The following is a 24,220-nucleotide window of genomic DNA, read 5'->3' as shown; positions in this document are numbered from 1 at the left end:
TAGGCTGTGTACATGACTGACATACTTTGTATGGGAGATGTAAACCTTATAAGTCATAACATGTTTATGAGAAACACTAGCTGATTAAACAAACTTAAACAAACGAGAAACATTATCTGATCAAACTTAAAGAGAAATGACAAAACAACTCTACGAAGGGTAAGAAAGCTTCTTTTTTGCCAATTTACAACTAGATGCAAATAAGGGTGTTGTATTTAGTCTGTTTTTAAGGTATAACCAAATATTTGAGGCTGGGTACTTATAAAGAAAGAGACTTAATAAGTCATAGTTCTGGAGCTCCAAGGGCATGGTGCTGGCATTGGCTTAGCTCTGGTGAGGACCTTATGGCAGAGAGTATCATAATGGCAGGAACATATGCTGGAGGAAGTGATCACATGGCCAGAAAGGAAGCCAGAGAGTGACTCAGGGATAAGGAAAGCTCTTATAACAACTTGCTCTTCTGAGAACAAACTCAGGATCTTACAACAACTACCTTAATTCCTTCTAAGTGCAGCATCTCCAATGGACTAATTATTGGGTCCCAGCTCTTGAAAGAGATCCCAGCATCCCCTGACATTGCCACACCGAGGGCCACGCTTCCAGCACGTGAAGCCTTGGGGAACAATTTTAATTCCTCCCAAGCCAGCAGCACATCATACTCACCTGGCTGCTCCAGTGCCTCTTCAGTCAAACACATTCCAGTTTGTATGACAAGGAGGTATCTGCAGCTATGCTTCCATCCTCCTTCACAGCCTCCTTGATACCCTGACAGCCTTGTTTTCCTCAGGTTCAGTTGCCTGAAACTTCTGCCTTTAATCCTTGGCTCATACAATATAAAATAATCTATGATGATATGATGTAATATAATAGAGTAATACACATCAGAGAATGAGCAAGCTCGGAAAGAGATATGATCCACCCCATAAATAGTGTCTTGACATCCAAAGTGACAAATGGTTGAGACCACCATTGTACAAAGTCCAGAATCTGAATTGATTAGAATTATTGACAATTATAACTTCTATACATCAAAAAAGTAGGTAATTGGAATTTAAATTCTTCCAATCTCTCAAAGATTTATTAGGTAGCATCTCTTCCATAGGAAATACCAATCATGTATCAGAGACCTTTTTTATTTATTTTTTTATTTTTGAAGCAGTGTCTCACTAAGTTACTGAGGCTGGCAATAATCCTGTCTCAGCCTCTTAAGTACTGGAATTACAGGCATGCACCACTATAACTGGCTGAAAGAGGCCTTTTAAACATAAAATAATAATAAATTTGTTTTTATTATAAGAAGTAAAAATGAAATGAGAACTTAATGAAGTCATGATTATTGCGCTCTCATAGCAGAATCTAGAATGAATAATGGCATGTCTCCTTGGCTGATTTCAGCCAATCTTTTCTTGAACTTGTAAATGAAATTGACTTTATTTTTAAATATTGATATTTATGATCTCTTACTTTATGACTCTTTCAAAAACCACTCTGAAAACCAGCACAATTTAATAATTCTGGTTCTTCACAGAATGGCATCCCAAGAACACTCAGGAAAGTCCCCATCCTTAGAAATGTACATGCCTCAGTGATATTGAAATGGAGAGACAGACAAGAGCCCTGGAAGGATACATCAGATTGGTCCTCAGACACAGCAGTAGAGTCATCGGGGGACTTAGGATTTCTTATCTTGCTTTCTTGTGGCAGAGTGATCCAATGATAGCAGAATGTAAATACATCAAAGAAAGAATTGTCTGTAAACTATGTCATTATTAAAAAAAACTCATAAAAGACAAACATTCAGGTTACCTGCCATTTCATTTTATAAGAAATAAGCAAATGGCAAAAGCTCTCTTTATCCCTTTTTTTTGAAAAAAAGTATCATAAATTTTTTACTAATAACTTCAATAAAAATGATGTTAAAGGAGCAATTCATTAAGTCTCAATTTGAATTAATTTGAGATATACTTAGCAGGACTGACGTTGCTATTCAGAATTGTCAGAAAACTGGAAAATACACTACTACTGTAGCAAGATACAAATTATTTCAAAGACGAATAAAGAATATTTACAGACATAATAATGATAAAAACTTCTATCTACTGAAACATTATATTTTGAAGTTTCTAGTTAACCCATATGGTAAGTTTTATTCTCCTAGTTAGTAGCAAACTTGTGATGATGTAACATTCATTGTCCAAAGTAAGAAGTCAGCCAGACATTAAGAAAAATTAGATTGGAGATTTTTGCTTCTTCTGAGGTAGGCTTTAAGAAGGAGTGACGGGTCCAGCCTGTCAGTGGTGGGGCTAGAAAGGAAGGTGGGTGCCGACGGCCCGAACAGAAACACTTGAGCCAGGAGACGTGTCAAGCAGGATCTCATTTATTTCTCTCAGGCAACCCAATTTAAAGCAAAAAAAAAAAAAAAAAAAAAAAACCAAAAAAAAAACCGCAAGGGGGATTTCTAAGCTAAAGGTCACCCTTGCATGTGCAAAGCACATAACTTGCAGCAAGTCATTAACCAATACACGAGGGGTTCATGAGCACGGAAGCATTATTTGAGCCAATAAGGCTCAACATTACCAAATTGGGCTAGCGGGGGCAAGAGGAGTAGTTACGCCCTCCATATCTGCTCGGCGCTACATGTTGCCGATTCATTGGAAGTTTTCAAAGTTCTGTCAGGCAGTTGTGCAGACCTCAACGCGCTCAGCGCTACATGTAGCTAATTCATCAGAAGTTCTGTCAGGCAGCTGAGCAGACCCCAACAAAGGAGATACTCTAGATGAACAAATAAGGTGACCTAACTGAGGGATGGAAAGGAGAAGAGGGAAATTCTCTAATGCACATGACGTACTTTAATAAACATATTCATGTCAATCACTAAGGCAAACATGAGTTGGGAGGGAAGGCAATGGGGAGGGAATTGGGTAAGGGCTAATTGGGTCTTGTGTGCATGTATGCCTCTACCATCTTGTACCCCTTTAAGATGTATGACTAAAAGGCACCAATAAAAAATAAAAAATAAAAAATGATATTGTTATAATAAAAGGTCCCACTGTGAGGTGAAATGCATACTATTTTAATCACAGGATTTGTTTATCAGATATGTAAATGAAGGAAAACATAGAAACAGCTGTCAAAAACAAGTCGGTACTCACAGATCCCTACAAACAAGAGGGATAGCTCAAGGTATAGGAAATGTTTCTAGTTGCCTGGTACCTGAACCTAGGATGATTAGGGCAGGTAGAATAGTGGCCCAGGGTGTAAAATACTGATAAAGAAGGTAGATGAAGATATAGGTTTACATATGAGAGACATATTGGCAGGTAGGCTAACCACTATGTAGAAATTAGCTATCCTTGAGAGAGGAAGTCTCACCAGGGTTGGCAAGGCCCTAAATGTCCAAGCATGAAAAAAATAAAATCCTAGAAAACATGGTTATTACATTGAAATATATTAATTGACTCCATGAAAAAAATATAGCCAAAACTCACAATGAAAAATCTATAAAACTTGTTGATTATGTGAGACTATAAAAAATAAAGAAAATATACAAAATTTTTTTTGTGTGGTACTGGGGATGGAACCCAAGGGATTTTCTTCTTTCAGGCTATACTCCTAGATCTATTTTATACTTTATTTGAAAACAGGGTCTCATTAAGTTGCAGAGAGCCTCACTAAGTAGCTGAGGCTGACTTCGAACCTGTGCAATCCTCCTGTCACAGCCTCCCAAGTGCTGGGATTACAAGCATGTGCCAACACTCTCAGCCTTATACAAAACTTTAAACATAAAGTACTCATTAGAAGCCAGGCATGGTGGCTCACACTTGTAATCTCAGCATTTGAGAAGCTGAGACAGGAGGATGACAGTTTGCGGACAGCCTCAGCTACTTAGTGAGGCCCTCTGCGAGATCCTGTTTCAAAATAAAGAATAAGAAATAGGGCTGGGGGTGTAGCTCAGAATCTGAGAGTGGGCCAAAAGGTTAGCAAGTTAAATGTTTTATCATCTACTTGGCAAATGAAATGGTTTTCCTAAGGAACTGGCCTCATGATGAAATGTTCTATGTCTGGGATATTTGAAGACCTAAATGTAATGGACTATACTGGCCTCTTTTCTTTCTTTCATTTTCTTTACTTTTTTTTTTTTTTTGCAGGTCTGGGGATGGAACTCAGGGACATTTGACCTCCAAGCTACACCCCTGCCCTATTTTTTTATTCTTTATTTTGAAACCAGGTCTCACTGAGTTGCAGAGGGCCTCACTAAGTAGCCGAGGCTGTCTGTGAACCGCGATCCTCCGGTCTCAGCCTCCCAAATGCTGGGATTATAAGCGTGCGTCACCATGCGTTCCTGGAAACCTTCTACCTCCGAGCTATACTCCCAGACCTATTTATATTTTTATCTGGAAATAGGGTCTCTTAAGCCAGCATCTGCGAGATCCTCCTGTCTCCGCCTCCCAAGCACGGGGATTACAAGTGTGTGCTACCACGTCTGGCTCTTGGCCTCTCTTTCTTAATGAAGCAGTAGAGTGAAGAAGTATGAGTGGGTGTGTGCTCAGAAATTAGGAGGAGCTGTATTTAGACAGACTTAGTTTTGAGGCCTACTTGGCCAATTTCTAGCTTTGTAACCTGGGAAAATTATTTGATATGTTGAAAATTTCAGTTTACTCATCTAAGATGGATATTATATGGCCTTTTCATGAGAACTAAATGAAGTATGAGTAAAGTATATTGTGCTTACTAAAAGCTCAATAAAAGTTATTATTATTAGCTTTTATACCATAATAACCTTCCAAGCTTATAGCCCAAGTGATTTAAGTTAAGTTGCTTTATTTTTTTTAATAGAGACAAATTTGATGCACTGAAATCTTCTTATTAACACCACTGACTTAGTATAATTTTCAACCAAAAATTTGAGTCCCACTTTTTAAATAATCAGATTTACAAATTAAAGTTATAAGAAAAAGGTGTTTTCACTGGAGAAGCAAAAAGAAAACCATAAGCCACATTCTTGACAGAGTGGAGAAGTGGGAGTTGCATTGAATAAAAAAAGCCACATTCCTTTTTCATATTACTCTAGTGGGAGCCATGCACACAAACAAGAAACACTCTTTACCTGAGGGGCTAATCAGTTTGTGGTCCTTAAATCCCCATCATAAAATTGTAGAGCCAAAATAAGTAGAACAAATATTTTAAAAATAAACTTCTTTGTTGATTTACTTTAAGTCATTTCTTCCCTGAAGTGAAAAAGAGATTAACATTATGAGTTATGAGCTAGATGAGCCAGTTTAGTTCTTGGGCCAGTCACTGATTTATTATAGTACCTTGTAGAATGACCATGTGACCCAATTTTTTTTTCTAGGTCAAATTTTCATTATAGCCGGGCATGGTGGAGCATCCTTGTAATCCCCACGCTTGGGAGGCGGAGACAGGAGGATAGCACAGGTTCGAAGCCAGGCGTGCTGGCTTAAGAGACCCTGTTTCCAAATTTTAAAAAAAGTATAAAATAGGTCTGGGAGCGTAGCCCGGAGGTAGAAGGGCTTCCAGGAACCCCAGTAACACCAAAAAAAATTTTTTTTTATTATAAAATTGTGCTTCTTTCAAACTTCAGAGACTGGAAGTAAAAATGGAGACCCATTAATGACAAGCAGTCAGCCCCAGTTCTTTCTGTATCTGCTTCTGAGAATCCCTGAGTTCCTCAGTACATTCTTCAGTTATTTCTAGGAGGAGAGTGGGGCTGGTGAGGAGTAGCTCTGCTCAGAACTCATGGTTCCCACAAACAGCATCCTTCCTCTCTGCTTGTGATAGCAGGAAATCAGTCTGCCGCCAGCTGTGCCACTCCCCCTCCTCTTCCCCGGTTTGTTGGCATCCCTACTTCTGTTGCTGCTAAAGTATTGCCCTGAAAATGGGTCCAACTAAAAGCAGGAAAAACAAAACAGGCAGCAACAATTAAACACAATGACTCATTAGTTTTTGTCATGGAGGTCCTAAATATTACTGTTCTGTATCTTACTTGGTTTCCAGCAAAATGGGCTTTTGCTTGAGCCCTCATCTGCCCAGGACTTGAATCTGGGAAGTGGGCCAAAGGATAGTGTGAGCAAAAGATAGTCAACTATACTCAAATTACCTCCCCTTGTCTACCGCACAAAGTTACAGTTATTAAAACAAGCTTGTGCAACTTACTTCTTTCTTAGGATGAGTTTTGTTTTTTTTTTTTTAACCAGGGAATATTTTTGGCAGACATTAGTCTTCTAGACAAGCCCTAACCAATCTTCAAATCATGGACTACCTGGACTCAGCCAACCCTAGTTTCATGGTCCTTTATGTTCTTTTTTATAACATGAATATAGGCGTTAGCACACACAATAACAATTAACACAGACAGCCCGTCTCTATGCCGTAACTAAATGGATATATGACTCAGATGATTGTCAGATCATCTCAGCATCATGTAAAAACTCTAGAGCCATGACCCAGTTCTAAAGAAAATGTGAGAAGATCTTGAACTGATTAATACAAAATCATTGGCTGATAAAGTGAGAGATTCAAATGAAATTCATTTGAGTTATAGGCTTGAGGGAGAGTCTGGTCATGTTTGTTGACACAAATGCAGCTCTGGTTCCCTTTATCCTCAGCCCTAATGTATCTATCTCTCAGGACCCTAATGGCTGCTGCTTCCATGGGCAGCTGGGTGGAAGTGAGCTCTCAGGCTCTGTTGATATGTTAGCAGAAGAAAAATTAAGCAATCTCTCTCCCCCAGGGAGGGGTAAAGAACATCATCAGGGAGCTCGTTAGAATGAAGAGAAGCAAACACTGGAACTGCTAGTGATGAGAGCTGTGGGTCTCTGGACAGAAGATAATGTTGGCTCAGATCTCCTTATCCTCACTAGGCTAAGAAAACTGCAGGAAGCTGGATCTTCCTGTTTCTCAGGCTAAGAGAGGACTGGGAGTCCTGAGTGTAGGAGCCCTTCCTTCAGGACCTGCAGGAGGATCTGGCTGCCTCTGTCCTTTAAACTACTTGCCTCTGGAGGAAGACAGCTTTATCTTTTACTATCTCTGGGATTCCTGAGTTTAGCATTAGCACCAACTAGCTAATATACAAAAAATAACCCATCCAATAGCTCAGAAATGAACAGTCTACAGAACAAATATACCACTGTCAGAGTGTGGTGGACAAGAGAGTGGTAACAGGAGCTCAGAGTCAAGAGCAGCATAAAAAAGTGTCTTTCTGGAAATGAAAACATGAATGCTCATATAGAACCTCAAGAAAATAACTGAAGGAAAAGATAGACTCCATTAATATAGAAGTAGAGCTGGGTGTGATGGCACACACCTGTAATCCCTATATTTGGGAGGCTGAGAATGAGGATGTCAGGTTTGATGACAGCCTCAGAAAATCAGCATGATCCTGTTGCAAAACAAAATATAACCAAGGGTAGTGGTAGCACACACCTGTAATCCCAGTACTTGGGAGGCTACACTCCCAGACATTATGTGTGTGTGTGTGTGTGTGTGTGTGTGTGTGTGTGTATATATATATTTTTTTTTAAATTTTAAACAGGGGCTCTTAAACCAGCGAGGCTGGCTTTGAACCTACGCTATCCTCCTGCCTTCGCCTCCCAAGCGCAGGGATTATAAGGGTGCACCACCATGCCTGGCTGACACAAGTATTTTCAAATGGTTAAATTAAGAAAATAGGAGAAATATAAGATCTGATAGGAAAAATATTTAACACCTTACTTTCATATAATAGTCCCCTAACACTGTCTGATTATGAGAAAAATGGAAAGGAAGATAATTATTTATGAAAAATAAAATCTCAGTTAAATATACAAATAAGTGAAGAAAAAAGATAATGAATAAAATTTTATCAAACAGGCATGCATAAAAAATATAAAGGGTGACAAGTGGTCAGATAAAAAGAACAAATTGGAAAAGGAGAAAGTCAAGAATGTCAACTATTACATAGAATGTGATTGAAATAAAGTTCTCTATTCTAAAAGACTTAGATTTGGTTAGTAAAAGAACATATTTAATGCACTTTAAAAATACTTACTTAAATTACAGTAATAAAGAGGCTAAAATAAGAGAACTGAACCAAACTAAATAATGAAAATGCACAAAGACATCAAGAGGCAATATTAATAGTAGACAATGTAAATATATAAGGTTAAAACACTAAAAAGAAAAGATTAGACATTATGAATTGATTAAATATGCTGTTTTTAACAACATAAGAAACTAAATAGAAGAAAACTTTTAGGACTACAAGAGGACATATTATTTCAACTGAAAGACAAAAAAAAAAGTGGCAATGTAGCTCAGTGGTAAAACACTAATAAGTGCAAAGCCCCCCAGAACAGATAAAAACAAACCTCAAACATGACAAAAATTCAACTGTACAATGTATCTTTCCCACAATTAGAATAGCTTAACATATAAAAGCAAAACTAAGCTTAAAAATAAAAGCAAAGCAAATAAAAACTATAGAAATGACATGGTATAAGTGAACAATATAATTATTACACTTGATTTAGCACATTACATTTGTCTTTCATCCATTCTGTATACTATAACAAAATACCATAGGCTGGGGAATTTGTAAATTACCAGATTTTATAAATGAGCAGAAATTTATTTCTTAGTGTTCTGGAGGCAAGAAAGCCCCAAATCAAGGTGCCAGTGGATTTAGCATCTGGTGAAGGCTCTTTTTCTAGTTCATAGATGTTGTCTTCGTGCTGTACATGATGGAAGAAGAAGGAAGTTTTTTTTTTTTTTTTGGCTTCTTTCAAGGGCACTAACTCCATCCATGAAAGCAAGTACTCATAACTTACTTATCCTCCAAAAGTCTACCTTGGTTTTGAGATTTCAACAAATGAATTTTGGGGGAAGGTAACTATTTATTTATTTATTTATTTATTTATTTATTTATTTATTTTTGTGGCACTGAGGGTGGAGCCCAGGGGCTTTTCTACCTCTGGGCTATACTCCCAGACCTATTTTTATACTTTATTTGGAAACGGAGTCTCACTAAGTTGCTGAGAGCCTCACTAAGTAGCTGAGGCTGGCTCCAAACCTGTGTGATCCTCCTGTCTCAGCCTCCCTAGTGTTGGGATTACAAACTTGTGCCACCACACCCAGCTATATTTTAAACATTTAAGTCATTCTGTTCAAGAGGATGACAGGAGCCGGGCATGGTGATGCAAACTTTTAATCCCAGCATTTGGGAAGCTGAGACAGGAGGATTGCAGTTTGTGGACAGCCTTAGCTACTTAGTGAGGCCCTCCGCAATTCAGTGAGACCCTGTTTCAAAAAATTAAGAATAAAAAAATAGGGCTGGGAGTGTAGCTTGAAGGTAGAATGACTCTGGGTTCCATCCCCAGTACCCAAGGGGGAAAAAAAAGAGGACGATAGGTTTCTTCATATGTTTATATTTAGTTTTGCATCTCCCCACATTTTTTTGGTTTGTTTATATACTGTGACCTGTACTTTTTTGTTTCTTACACATTTATGCCATATTATTTTATAGCATTTGTCTTCTGAACCAAATGTCCTTCTCAAGTCCCTTTCAAAGTGCTTTTGCCTAAATATAGGGCGGCTGGTGATTTTCCTAATTTGTCTCATATTCTTTCTATAAACCAAATTCTCTTGGTTTATAACAAAAATAACAAAAGAAACTTTGAAGTGGGGCATTGTGGTGCACACCTGTAATCCTAGTACTTGGTGTAGTGAGATCTGAAGATAACAAGTTAAAAGCCAATCTCAGCAATTTAGTGAGGCTGGGTTTTAGTTCAGAGGAAGAACACCGCTGGGTTTAATCTGCAGCACAAAAATATATACATACATACATACATACATACATACATACATACATACATACGACTGGGAGTATAGATCAGAGGTAGAACACCCCTGGATTCAAACCTCAGCACCAAAACAAACAAATAAAAAATAAAAATAAAATATATATCTAGGGGGAAAATTCAGAGGTAGAAGGCCCCTGGGTTCAGTCTCTAGTAACACACACACACACACACACACACACACACACACACACACTTGGAAGAAGTATTTGTAATGATAAAACCTGAAGTTATTAAAGTAGGCGAGATAGTAGAAAAGGATAACAAATTCAAAACATGTTTTTTAAAATACCAATAAAGTTGATAAGCATCATGTGAGCCTTCTAAAGGATGAAAAATGAAATAAAATTCAACAAGTTTAAATATGTAAAAGTATAGCCGGGCGTAGTGGCACACGCTTGTAATCCCCACGCTTGGGAGGCAGAGACAGGAGGATCGCGCAGGTTCAAAGCTGGCCGTGCTGTCTTAAGAGACCCTGTTTCCAAATAAAAAAAGCATAAAATAGGTCTGGGAGTGTAGCCTGGAGATAGAAGGGCTTCCAAGAACCCCAGTACCACCATAAATAAATAAATAAATAAATAATAAATAAATAAATAAATAAAAGTAGAAAAGAGATGAAAACAATTCTAACTAAATACTAGTAGTGACTTGGTACTAATATGTTAAAAAATAAAACCTAGAACAAATGAATACTTTCCTAGGAAACTATATATTATCACAGCTGACACAGACACCATGAAAAACCCGAATAGACCAATTATTATAGAAGAAATTGGAGAAGTGATTAATGATCTGCTATTGAAAGAGACTACAGGCAGATGAATTCACAGATGAATTTTTAATCTGACTATTAAAAATAGATAATTCCAATGTTATTTAAACTATTGTAGATTTTAGGAAAAGATTGAAAGTTCCCTAGTTATTTTTATGAAGCCAGAATAGTTTGGATACCAAAGCTTAAGAAAGAATGCAACAGCAATTAAATGTATAGGCCAATTTTATCTTTGAGCATAGATGGTAAATAGTTAAACAGCATATTGGAGAAGACAATAGAAAAATGAACCAAAAGAGTAATATACCACAACAAAACAGACCTTACTAGAGGAATGGAAAAGCAGTTCAATAACAGGAAGTCTACCTATTGATTACATTAAAATCAAAGAGCTAAAAATCCTGACTGTTATCTGTACATTATGAAAGGGAATTGGATACAGGTCAAGTGACCAATGACAGGTATAACTTAGAAAAATAGAAACAGAAGTAAAATACTTACATAATAAAGGAAAGCCCACTAGCCAACATTGCCCTGAATAGCAAAAATTAAGCCTTTTACATAAAATCAGGAATTAGACAAATATAATAACTTATATGAAAGATCTAGTAATTATAAAATAACTTGTATAAATGATGAAAAATGAGACAAAGTTTCTGATATTGATGATATGCCTATTTTTTTTGAAAATCAAGAAGCTCACACGAAAAAGAAGATAATTTAGTGCATGAAAAGAATGCAGGATAAATTACAGAAATATCTAGCCCCTCTCTATTCAGGCAAAGGCACTTAGAAAAGAATTTGAGAAGAATATTTGATCCAGAGGACAAATGCTAAAAAAAATTGTTATAAATTATATGAAAAAACTATAAAATATTAGGAAATTGAAAACAAAATATAAACAAATAAGAGGATGGGGAGGAGTTCAGTGGTAGAGCATTTGTCTAGCATGTGCAAGGCCCAGGTTTGTTCTCCAGTACCACCAAGGAAAATAAAATGTGTATGTGTGTGTGTGTGTGTGTGTGTGTATGTGTGTGTGTGTGTGTGTATGTATATATATACATATATGTTTGTATAAACACACACAAATGAAGAGACCCATTGTCATCTTGAATAGAACAACTTAACATTATGTTAATTCTCTAAAAATAATACACAAATCTAATGCAGTTCAAAATACTCTTATATAAAATGCCATATCATAATTGAAAAGGGCTTGAAGGCCCAAGTGTCTACATACAATCAATAATTGTTAATCAGTGTAACCTTTAACTTAAAGCTTTTTGAATATTTGTTGAGAATCACCAATACAACATAGAAAAAAGGCTCTGAACAGTTTACTAAATAATTTCTATACAAGAAATGCCAAATTACCTATAGAAGGTTTGGAACACTCATCTCCCATTTCCTGCCCCATAAATGGTGGGGTTAAGGAATCAATTCAGTGTAGGAGACTGAATTTTTTGTCCACATTGCTATTGTCCTTAGGTGTGGTCAAAATTGGTGCATTTAGGCTCACCTATGGTACTTCACAACAATAGATACTCCAGATTTTCACTTAAGAGTTTTTTTTTTTTTTTTTGGTGGTACTGGGGATGGAACCCTTCTACCTCTGGGCTACACTCCCAGACCTATTTTATATTTTATTTGGAAACAGGGTTTCTTAAGCCAGTCAGCATGGCTGGCTTCGAACCTGGGCTATCCTCCTGTTTCCGCTTCCCAAGTGCAGGGATTACAAGCGTGCGCCACCACGCCCGGCCATGTAAGAGTTTTTACAGCCAGAATATACAGCAAGACTTTTAGGATTCAATGGCCAAGTTCATGGTGCAATAATCACCTCTTATTCAGGATTTCTTTTTCTGAGCACAAGAACTTAGAAAAGGGTGGTCAATGTTCCCATTGGGAGGACTGTCATTTAAATCTTACTTGTGAAAAATGACTTTTTTGTGTGTGGTAATCAGAATTGAACCCAGGGGCATTCTACCTCCGAGCTACACCCTCAACCCTATTTTTCATTCCTTATTTTGAAACAGCGTCTCACTAAGTTGTGGAGGGCCTTACTATGTAGCTGAGGCTGGCCGCAAACCTGTGATTCTCCTGTCTCAGCTTCCCACCCAAGTACTGGGATTATAGTGTGTGCCACCACACCCAGCCATAAATAATGTTTTCTTTTTGAAATAAGTGTCGATAATAGATTTAAAAAATAAATATGAACAAGGTTTTATACTATCAAGAAACATGCAATGTGCGCTCTGCCTTTGATGTAGCATCTCTAAGTTGAGAATAATGTCCTATATGGTTTGGATTTTAAACCATATTTACCTTTTTATATTAAACATTGTAACTCTTGGTTTTCTCATCTATAAAATAGAAATTATAGAACTTACTAACCATAATCATAATGCCCCAAATATTAATCTCCTCAGCATGAGTTAATGCTGAACAATGTTAATGATACTACATGCCTTGGCTTGGAGCTAACACATAGTAGATACTTTTTTTTGGTGTGTGTGTTGGGGGGGTACTGGGGACTGAACTCAGGGGCATTCTGTATATGAGCTACAACCCCAGCGCTATTTTATTTTTTGTTTTGAAAGAAGATCTTACTAAGTTACTGCATGCTGGCCACTAATTTGACATCCTCCAATCTCAGCTGAGATTATAGGCATGTACCACCATGCTTGGCTTATATAGTAGGTACTTAAATAATATTCTTGAATCAAGGCTCAACACTGTGTGTCTCACAATGAAGTTTTATTGAAGGCATTAAATGTTTTTATCTGCTCTGTTACTAAAACAATTTCATTTTATTATACATTTGTGTGTGGTACCTATGAGCGCTCTACTACTCAGCTAGACCCCCAGACCTTCTATTTATTTTTTCCTTTTGAAACAGGTCTCATCAAGTTGCTGAGCCTGGCCTTGAACTTCAGATCCTCCTGTCTCAGCCTTTCAAATTCTGGGATTACAAGCATGTGTAAAGTAGTATTTTTCTTAAATGTCCCCAAATCATGTAAGCTCATCTTAGTAATCAGTGTGTAAATATGGTTATAAATCTAGGTATTATCCCTTCCCCAACCTAAGATTCCTCATTCATCACAGTAACTTCTCAGCCCTGTCTCCAAGGTACTCAGGAACAATTCTAGTCCTTCTTTTTTCTACCCCCAGATTTCAATAAGCTTACCTTGACCTGCATTGGCCACCAGTATCCTTCATAAGAATGTCCCCTTACTGGGCAAAGCATAGCAGTTCCTTCTTGGTTGGTAAGGCATGCAGAGGTCTGCATCAGGCTGCTGTAGTTCACCACCAGGATCACAGTAGCAGTTCATAGATCAGAAATCTCATAAAGACATTTGTAAAAATAATTCATCAGCTTCTGGCCCTACTCTCTTTCCCCAAGGGTTCTCAAAACCATTTGAAGATTCCAAGAGAGAACAGAAAATGCCAGCACTGTGCAATTCCCTCCATTTTTTGGACATCTTTCCAAGGCCATTATACAAAATCTCTCTTGTTTATTCAGAAAATACATGCTAAGAATGTTAACTATGCAAGCAGATGGCTGGAGATGACACCAGTCAATCAGGTCCATAAGTGTTAACTTCAGATGCTGACTTGGTCTTAGGTGGACCATCCTTACCCTCCCTTCCTACATCCCTATCACCTAGCACCTGGCATTCACCACTTATTGAAAAGACATCTTGACAACTCTTGTTCTGTTCCTGTTGTCACCTTTGAAAGTGAAATAATTATACATGGAGAGAAGAATCACACATTTCTAAGGCGGAGGCCACTATAGACCAAAGTCACAGCTGCCTGCTTCTCTGGGGACCGCTGCTTTCTCAGCAACAAGGAGCTCTGGGGATTTCTGTTGAGCTGGCATCAATGTGTGAACTTTAACAATAACAGCTAAACACAGTAACAATGGCACACCATACGGAAATAGTTTAATTTTATTCCTGATTTGTGTAAAAGCTCTCTGGAGGTGATGTGAGAGTCGATAATGCCCTTGTTATCTTGTTACTTTTTTCTTTAAATCTGGTAAGGCACTTACGGCACTACCATGATGGGTTTATTTTAAAACTCTTGCTCCTTCCTGGAATGGGAAGACTAATAGTGAAATAGACTACTAGTTGAAATGTAGCATAAAGTGTCATCGAGTGTAAAGGATCATGTGAAGACAATTGTCAAGAAGGGGATGGAGACTTGCTCCTCATCCCCACTTGTCCTTAGTGCACTGCTGACACTGATGTTTCAGGGGGAAATCCAACCTCTTCCTTCTAATCTCTGTTTCTATCCTAGGCACCTAATGTCCCATCTCTCCACTATGAAATCCAGTTTTTGCAAAGGAAGGCTAAACAAAGTCACATTAAGGTGCCAGTCATTGCTGTGGTGAGGGTTAATGTGTGTCTTTCCCAGAGGCAATCTAGTGGAAAAGGGACTCATTGAGAAGTCCAAGAAGCAATGTTTGCTCTCAGTTACCATCTAGGAAACTTTCACGCAGTACCACAAACTGAGAGCCCAGTTTCCTGTTTGGGAATACTACTGCCAATTGCACGATAATTTTTAGAACAATAAGCAAATGAATCAAATTGATAATCCTCAGAACAATGGTTAGTTCATAGAAAGTGCTCAATTTATGTTGATTTACTCAAAATTGGGAAAAAAGTCAATCCAGAGAAAATGAATCTAAATCGTTTGAGATATAAAATTTGTCTTTTAGAGGGCCTTTGTCTCCCTTTAATCACATTGTACCTACGTACGTATGTATGTATGTATGCATTCATCTCTTTTTGTTACTGGGGATTGAACCCAGGGACATTCTACCTCTGAGCAACAGCCCCAGTTCTATTTTTTATACTTTATTTTGAAACAGAGACTCACTACGTTGTGGATGGCCTCATTAAGTAGCTGAGGCTGGCCAGAACCTGCGATGATCCTCCTGTCTCAGCCTCTCAAGTTCTGAGATTACAAACGTGCACCACCACTCCCGGCTTTTAAAATTACACACTTTTCTTGATCTTCGCCCTGGGTCTGTCACAAACCTGCGTGAGCCTGATGTGTGGGAACTTTTTCCAGTCCTACAAAGTTCATTTCCTATAAGGGCGTGATTGCCAGCCAGTTTCCAAGGCACTCATCTTTAAAATGGTGAACCACGAAACCTAAAACATTCTCGAATATCTTCTATAATCTTTTATAGCTCTACAAACGGAGAAGGGCTTCCCAAATCTACATATTTTAACTGCAGTGGTTCAACATTTGCTTAATAGCAACTCTGTGATCCACAATGCCTCCCTCCCCAGGTGTACGACGAGGCACCTGCAGGACGGGGGCTGCACCAGATTTTATTTTCCAACTTTCAACAGGGTCTTGGGTACCCTTTTATTCTTCGCTTCACCAAGCTACTTAGGTTAAAAAAAAAAAAAAAAAGATCTGAGGAGTCCCTTCAAATAGTCAAGGCGTCCCCCTGTGGTCAGCCACCTGAGATGAGAAAAAGCTCCAGGACCAGGGGGCGCCTGGGGGCGGCCAGGTAGAGGCGGCGGCCGCCGGGCAGCGCAGCCCACGCCCCTGCGCCCTCCGAGCGGCCGCCGCCCCGCGCCCGGTTGCTAGGTCCTCTGTTTGCCGCGTTCTAAAGGAGCCGTGAGCCGGACCAAGGCTCCAGGGGACGGGGGTGCGGGGGAGAGCCCGGATACCGCCTCCCGCAAACCGCCCGCCGCAGCCGCCGCTCCGCCCGGGGCCCCCCTGCCCGCCAGCCCCCCGCGCCCCCCCGCCTTGGTTCCTCCCGGCGGCGCGGCCCCCGCTCCGCGACCCCCTGCCGCCGCGCACCCCCGGCCGCCGCGGGCGGATGGTCTGGCCCGCCGGTAGCCACCTCCTCCTCGGGCGGCTCCGCGGCTCCGCGGCTCCGGGTCAGCGCGGAGCCCGAGCCCTGGCTGCCGCGGGCGGTGGGCGCGCAGGGCATCGCCAACTACCCTCCAGCCGCCGCCGGGCGCCCCGCGGGCCAGTGCGGAGCGCGGGAGCCGCCGAGGAGGGACCGGCCGCCGCGGGAGCGAGGACCCCGCACCCCGTGAGTCCCGCCGCCCCCCGCGGACCCGCCCGGCCGGGTCCCACCCGCGGGGCCGCGCTGCCCGGGGCCGGCGGGCGCGGCGGGCGGGCGCGGTGGCAAATGATTCAGCAGCGTGGGTGCCCGAGGTTTGGCAGATGGGGGAGGGGGCAGGTCAGGTGCCGGCTGCACCCCAGGATCCCTCCCGAGGCGCCCCGCATCCCAGCGCGAACCTGCGCGTGTGCGGCGCGTTCTTGAAAGTGTGTCAGATGATGGATGTCTGGTTCGCACATCCCCGCCGAGGTCCGGGGCCGTCGCAGCTGGGCTCAGCTTTTCTGCTTCTCCGTTGGATTCCTGTCTTGGTTCACTTTCTTTTACATCGCAGCCTCCTCTTGGCCGGTGTGAGAGATGCTGTCAAAGTTGCTGGCATCCAGGGTGGGTTTGGCTGGTCCTGGCATAGAAAGAAAAGATTGAGGGGAAGTAGGAAGTACTGCTTTCAGACCCTAGGCTCTTTAATGGGGAGTATTTGACTAAATCATCGCAGTAACCCAGAATCCAATGTGAAAAGCGAGGAGCAGGGATGTTAAATTACATCCTCAAGGTCACAGAACAGAAACTTGAATACAGGGCTCCATAGTCTGCGGACCTTCCACTCTATCAATGACTAGTAGGTACAAGTCCATACCTACCATGCACTATTTGATATTAAACGTATAATTAATTTTCATAGGAGTTATCTTAAGCAACAACAGCAACAACCTGTAAACTTTCTGTACATGGAATTATTGCTGTTTTAGAGTGAAAGAACATTTTTTGAATCATGTGGGGAAAAATCTATTTTCTTAGAAAGCACCTAACAAAAAATAATATCTGGACAGTCCTGCATAGGAGAGCGAGGTCATAACAGGGCTTGTTCAATATATTTTTGGCAGTGATGTGTAATGGATGCTTAGGTCTTGGAGATATCAAGATAGTAAAAATAAATCTGGAAAACATTTTTAACATTTTTAGACCTAGGTAACATTTGAAATAAGAACAGTTATCTTGGGGCATGTGACTCAGTCACACACAATAGGGTGTCAGATAAACCCAGGCTCAGAAATTACTTTGGTTCTTTACAACTCCTTGATTTGGTAGAATGAACTGAAATAAAGAGTGTCCAAGACTACTCAGGAAGTACTGGAGTCTAGACAGGCTTTTACTTATAGGTCCTACCTTTCTCATTTAAAAATATATATATATCATATATATATATATGATATATATATATATATGCTATAGTAAAATGGAGTTCTGTACAGTTAGAAAATGAATTAATTTTTTTGCCCTATCCTTCAGGAGTCAACAGTTATATTTGCCTTGTTTGCTCCCTCTGAAAAAATAATGTATGCTTGTTTTTTTCTTAATTGGTGGGCCATTTGATTTGCTCTCATTTATGATTTATGGATTTTTAAAGATAATGTGCAACTCTTACTGATGTCCCTAGGAGGCAGGTTGCTGTAGTACAAATAAATGCTCATTATTTCTTTTCTAAGTACCAGCATAGTTAGTTTTCGATGGCAATAGGAACATAGTCATTTAAGCTATAATTTTTAAACCATTTGCATTGGAGAATTTTTTCTTAAGTTAATGGGGGGGTATTGATAGACTAAAATTCACTGCTTAAATGAGGTCATAAAATGGAGACAGAAATTCACATTTGTTGTTTAACTCAGACTATAAGAGAAGTAGGGTCTCTCAAGTTTGATTCCTCTCAGGTCATTCCTTTTTGTTCTTTATATGGCTGCTGACCATACCATACCCTGACTCTTGGTGAGGCATTTTGCAATCTGATCTGTTTAATCCCAAGGGGAGTAGCACAATTGATTTGAATGAATAAGCAAAAATACAGCATCACTCCTATTAAAAAAGTAAAAGGAAAGTGCAGGTCCTAATGATGGATGGTCAGCAAAACACTTTAAAAGGAAGACAGCATGTTTTATTTAGATAACATCGAGAGTGTGAATATCATACCAATCTGGCCTTACAACGACACTTTTTGTCTTTCTATATATGTGCCCAATCATGACCATTGCAGACCATCTCAATTCCTGACTTCAAGGAACTTAGAGTCTAGCTGAGGAGCTATTTACTTACATATGAGAAATTAACAAAATAATGTAGAACGAGCTTAATGCCAGAAAAATGTGGTGCAGTCTTAAGTGCTATAGCAATACTTGCAGAGAGAAGACAGAGTAGAGGCTGAGGTAATGAGATGCTCAGGAAAGCCTTGCTGAATAGAAGTGAATTCAGTGAGTCTGGAGTTGAGGATTTCCACAGTTTGCAAGATGAAGGTTCTGCTGAGAAGTGCTCATACACTGGCTAGATACACCGCAATAGAGGGTGCAGAACCTTGTTTGTCAGGTGTGACATCAGTATCTGATCGGGCAGTCATAGAGAAATGGTGTAGATTTCTGTGCAAGCCAAGTTTCTCCTGCTCCTGTTCCCCATATCCCTTGACCCAAGTCTCCTTCCAGGAAAGCGTACATTTCCGGATAGTAAAATAATTTGTCATCAATTAAATGCAGAGAAAGTTTTCTAAGCAAGTAAGATCTTTCCTCTTAGAGGTTTTCCTTTTTAAAAGATCTCCCCAATATAGGATTATGAACAATTTGGCAACTAAATGAATAAGGAAAAAATCCACCATTATCTTACTACATTAAAACAAATATGATTAATATCTTGATGCTTTTTATGTATGGTTTTAATAATGTGTTAATTATATTTAGGTAGGTATCCTAGAATTTCATAATCATTCCTCACTCTCACTATATTATTGATAATAAATAATAATAAAATACACAGTGATGAACATCTTTGTTCCTAAGCTTTTTTTCTTCATTTTGACAATTCTTTAGCATAAAGTTTCTGGATAAAGGGTATGAGTTCTTTATTCTTAGAGTTAGACTATTTTAAGCAAGTTTTGAAACTGCTGAATTCCGTATGTTCCACTTGCAATATATACACACATATATTAGAATATTTTTATAATCATGTTAAGGATACCCATTCCTGTCCTCAGATTAATTTTTTCAGGCAGCTTCTTTTGATTGAAAATAATAACTAAATTATAAGAATTGGGAGAAAGGCAGTTGGGACTGCAGAAGATAGGTAATTAAAGTTAGAGAACAGGTTTGGTGAGAGTGAGCAAGAATTAATAGTCATAGAAAAGGCATATGAGATGGACTCCCTTCAGGTCCTGGGATTTGTAGAACTTAATTGTGAACCTTCACTTCCTTTCCCCCAAAACATACCACACTCCGTATCTGTCTTCTTCAAACTTCAGTTTCTCTTCTACTATGTCAGATTCCGTGGGTTTCTGGCTTCATTATCCTGGTCACGCAGGGCATAGATTTGAGGTCACTCACATTTAACTCTTGCACTCAAAATAATTCACATTGACAAAGAAAAACATTTGGAATCTTTGCTCAGATCTCACCAGAAGTCCTGGGTTCAGGGCACAGGGGTGTATGGGAAGCACAGCAGGTGGACATCAGAGACTCCTCACCCCTTCTTGTTCACATTTGCCAGAAATGGCTCTTTGAGATTAGTGGCCACTGGGACATGTGTAGCATTCCCAACATCACCTCCTAGCATTTAGATGCCCCCCTCTTCTTGTTCCCCATGTCCCTTCTCCAGAGAAAGCCTTCCCATGAGGGAGAGTCTGTGCCTCAGTTTCATCTGTTGTGGAGACACATGGCACTTGCTTTTCATGATGAGAAGGGCAGGAGCCCAGTTTGGACAGGTGCTTTGTGCAGGTCCCTGACTTCCTCCCCCAAGTTCCACCTAAGTGTGCTTTGGGACCTGCTTCCACTTTCCTTGGACCACAAGGCTGGGCAATCCTTGAGCTATTACACATCTCAGTACCTGCAGAAGAGGAGTCAAGGGATATGAAGGTACCATGAGACACAATATGGGGACAGGGGCAGAATGTGCCATCATTTTCGGGGACTCCTGAAAGGAAACAGTGGAAATGAAAATCACATTATAAACCCCAGAGAGGCCATTCTCCCTCCCATTTTCAGGTTCTGAGATGATTTCTGATGGAAGCTAGACATTTAGGTGAGCAGAATACTTTAGGCAGAATTTATCCTATGCTTACTTGGGACCTGTTATTTAAAAGTTTGCCTAAGCTCTTAAAAGGTGTTAAATATATTTCCTTTTCTCCAGTGCATTATTTGTCAAAGTTGAAGTGGGCTTAGCAGCAGATTCCCTAGAGTTCAAAGTAGAAAAGTTAAATTTCAATAAGCTTTCCTGTTTATTCTCCTCTAGCCTTTATTTCTCACTTGACATTTATCTGTTAACACTCCTGTTCTTAGTACACATAGTTGTTGACAAAGCTAAGGCATTGGGATTATTTAGGTTCTGGGAAGATGAGTGATAAACCAACCCCCTTCCCCTTCCCTCCCCTCCCCTCCTCTTCCCTCTCTCTCTTTCTTTCCCCCCCACTTATTACTTGAAAGCACTTGGTTGGTCTAGGTTCTTTTGGAGATTTAGAGTTAAGTGGCCAGTTGCTCACTGGGTTCTCTTTCTGGCTGACCCGAATGTCTCTGAGAAAGCTTTCTTTTTTGAAGTTGATGGTATTCTCGGCCCACCGGGTGTGCTGAACTATCCACATTGTTTGCTTTATCTAAATTGTGGCACCCAAGCTTCTGTGCTATTTTTGCTCTTCTGCCTAGCCATGTGAAATTAAACATTATATTTGAGAAAGGATTATTTTTGAACATTTCTCTCTCTCTTACCCACTATTTTGCAAAGTGTGAACTGGTGCCACAGCTAATTTGACAAGATGGCATTGGCCTGTTTTTATAAAAATTCCCTTCCCTCCTTTACCAGTGATGTTATTTTTTTTAAGTAAATTGAGAATTTTTAGATTTAGAATGTAGAGCAGCAGCTTTAAGATGATTTCAAGGCTATATGTTGGATTTATATTTACTTAGGTATATCTCTTGCTTAAGGCAGTACTATTTTTTGTAAATGAAATGACCTGACTTAAATTTTGTGTAAAATCTGTTTTAATTCATGTGGTCCTACTATGTCATACATGTGGGGTATTGGTAGAAAAAGTTAGCAACTGTGGGGTTAATTTGAATCATTGCATTTGTTGGACAAATATTTTACATATAATTTGGTCGTTATTATTTAAGAACCATTTTTCCAAAGTACTTATCAAATACAATCTATGATCGTATGTAACGTTCATTGTGATTGCTAAAAAATCAGGACAACAATTTTAACATGTGTCTCCATCTATGTTTAGAACATTTTGCAGCTAACCAACCAATATATGATAGTTCTATGGAGAGAAAAGATAGAAATTGAACACTTTCTATAATTAGTTTAATATTTAGGAAGCCAGAGGAAACATTTTCATTTGGCTTTAGGTTTGATCACATTTAGAATGTTTAGTGACTTAGCATGTCTCAATCTAGAATACTAAAAATTGGCAGGTATTATTTTGTCTATTTTAATACTGTGAAAAAATAAAGCTACAGAGAGAGAGAAACAAGAAGGCCAAATTAGCATGCAGAATCATAGTGGGACTAGAAATTGTTTTATATTTGTCCCTTTTAGGTACTATTTTTGACACTCGATGCTGTATTTACTGTTACATATAAAATAGAGGCTTTATTGACCTATTGGATAGTCTTTAGAATACTAGAGAAACATGTAGTTTTATTACACAATTGTATTACTCTTTAACATCTATTTATCTGTTCACATCAGCTTTATCCTTGTTTAATGCACACACTTTTAAGTCCATTACTTTTGGAATATATAAAAAAGTTGTTTCTGGAACTTGCCATTATAATTAAAGGAAAATATATCTTAAAATACTAAGGGAAGTTTGAAAAGGAAGAATCAATGCTTTTTGAAATTAAGCAGATATACATATGTTCAAAAGCTTTTTCAATTATCAAAAATAAGTACCAAATAAGAATTTTCAACAGAAAGAAACATTTACAACTATATGTGTTTGGGTCTTATCATTTTGGAATAAGACATTTTTTCCTTTAAAAATTTGTCTTGGAGACTGGGCATGGTGGCTCACTCCTGTAGTTCCAGTACTTGGGAAATTATCTTGGGTATATAGTAACTTCAAGAGATTATTTTCATTTTTGACTAAGGATTATAAGTTAAATTTATTTTTGTTACAGTATGACAATATATACTTCCATATTGTGCTTTGCAGTATATCTGTAAATTTTGTTTTCAAAATCCACAAATAATTAGAATAATATAACTATAGCATCCATGAAGTACTAAACTATAACTTCTACTGGGAACAAAATTAGACTGAGCAAAATCTATGAACACAGAGCTTTAGGTCTCCAAGTAAAACTGCCTAACAGTGTAGCCCAAGAAATTTTCCCTTCATATATATAACTGTATACATTCTGATAATATAAAAGTTATTACTGTTATGTTTTCTGGAAGAAAAATACAATAGTTCCCCTTTATTTAGGGTTTCCCTTTCAGGGTTTCATCCATTGATTCAACCAGTAATGGACACATTTTCTTCTAGTGGTTACTTCCTGAACAGTACAGCATAACTACTACTTACATAGCATTCATATGGTATTAGGCTTTATAAGTAATCTAGAGATGACTTAAAGAATGTGGGAGAGAATGTGTAGATTCTATGCAACTACTAGGCCATTTTCCATAATGGATTTGAGCACACACATATTTTAGTATCTATGAGGGTGTCTTAGAACCAGTTCCTCACAGAGGAGGAGGACTACTCTTGTACATGCTCTTGATGGGGTCAAGGAAATCTTCTGTTCTTAGTACACGGAGACTTTTTATCTTTAAAGGACGTCAAATTATATTGAATGATTTCTCTCTGGCAATTGATAATGGGTGTATGATTTTTCTTACCTATTGTTATGGTGGATTATATTGATTGATTTTTTGTGGTACTAGCGATTGCACCCAGAAACATTCTACCTCTGAGCTACACCCTCAGCCCTATTTTATTTTTAATTTGAAACAGGGTCTTGCTAGATTGATGACAGTCTCATTACTTGCTGAGGCTGTCCTTGAACCTGTGATTCTTCTGTCTCAGCCTCCCAAGTATGAGGATTACAGGCATGTGCCATCATGTCCAGCTTTACTTGATTTTGGACTATTGAATCAGCCTTGCGCACATGAAATAGGTTTCATGTGTATAGTAATAGAACAAGTTTCATGCAGTAAGTTCATATGTGTAGTCATGACTATACACACACTATATACATACACTTATATGTATATAAACATGCATATACATTGTTGAATTCAGTTTTCAAAAAGTTGTTAGTTTTTTTTGAGTCTAAATTAATGAGAGAGAGTGGTCTGTTCTTTTTTTGTTGTGTTTTGCTGATCTGATTTTGGGTGTTAAAGAACTTTTTCTCTTATATGCTGAAAGAGGCTATATAAAATTGGTATTAATTTTTTCTTGGGTGTTTGAAAATTTTTCTTACGAATTTACCTGAGCTTAGAGATTTCCTTTTCAGGAACTTTTTAATGAAAAAA

Source organism: Muscardinus avellanarius (genome assembly GCF_963383645.1).
Source record: "Muscardinus avellanarius genome assembly, chromosome: 3".
NCBI classification, from domain to species: domain Eukaryota; kingdom Metazoa; phylum Chordata; class Mammalia; order Rodentia; family Gliridae; genus Muscardinus; species Muscardinus avellanarius.
The sequence above is the reverse complement of the archived record's forward strand: the minus strand, read 5'-3'. Positions refer to the sequence as shown.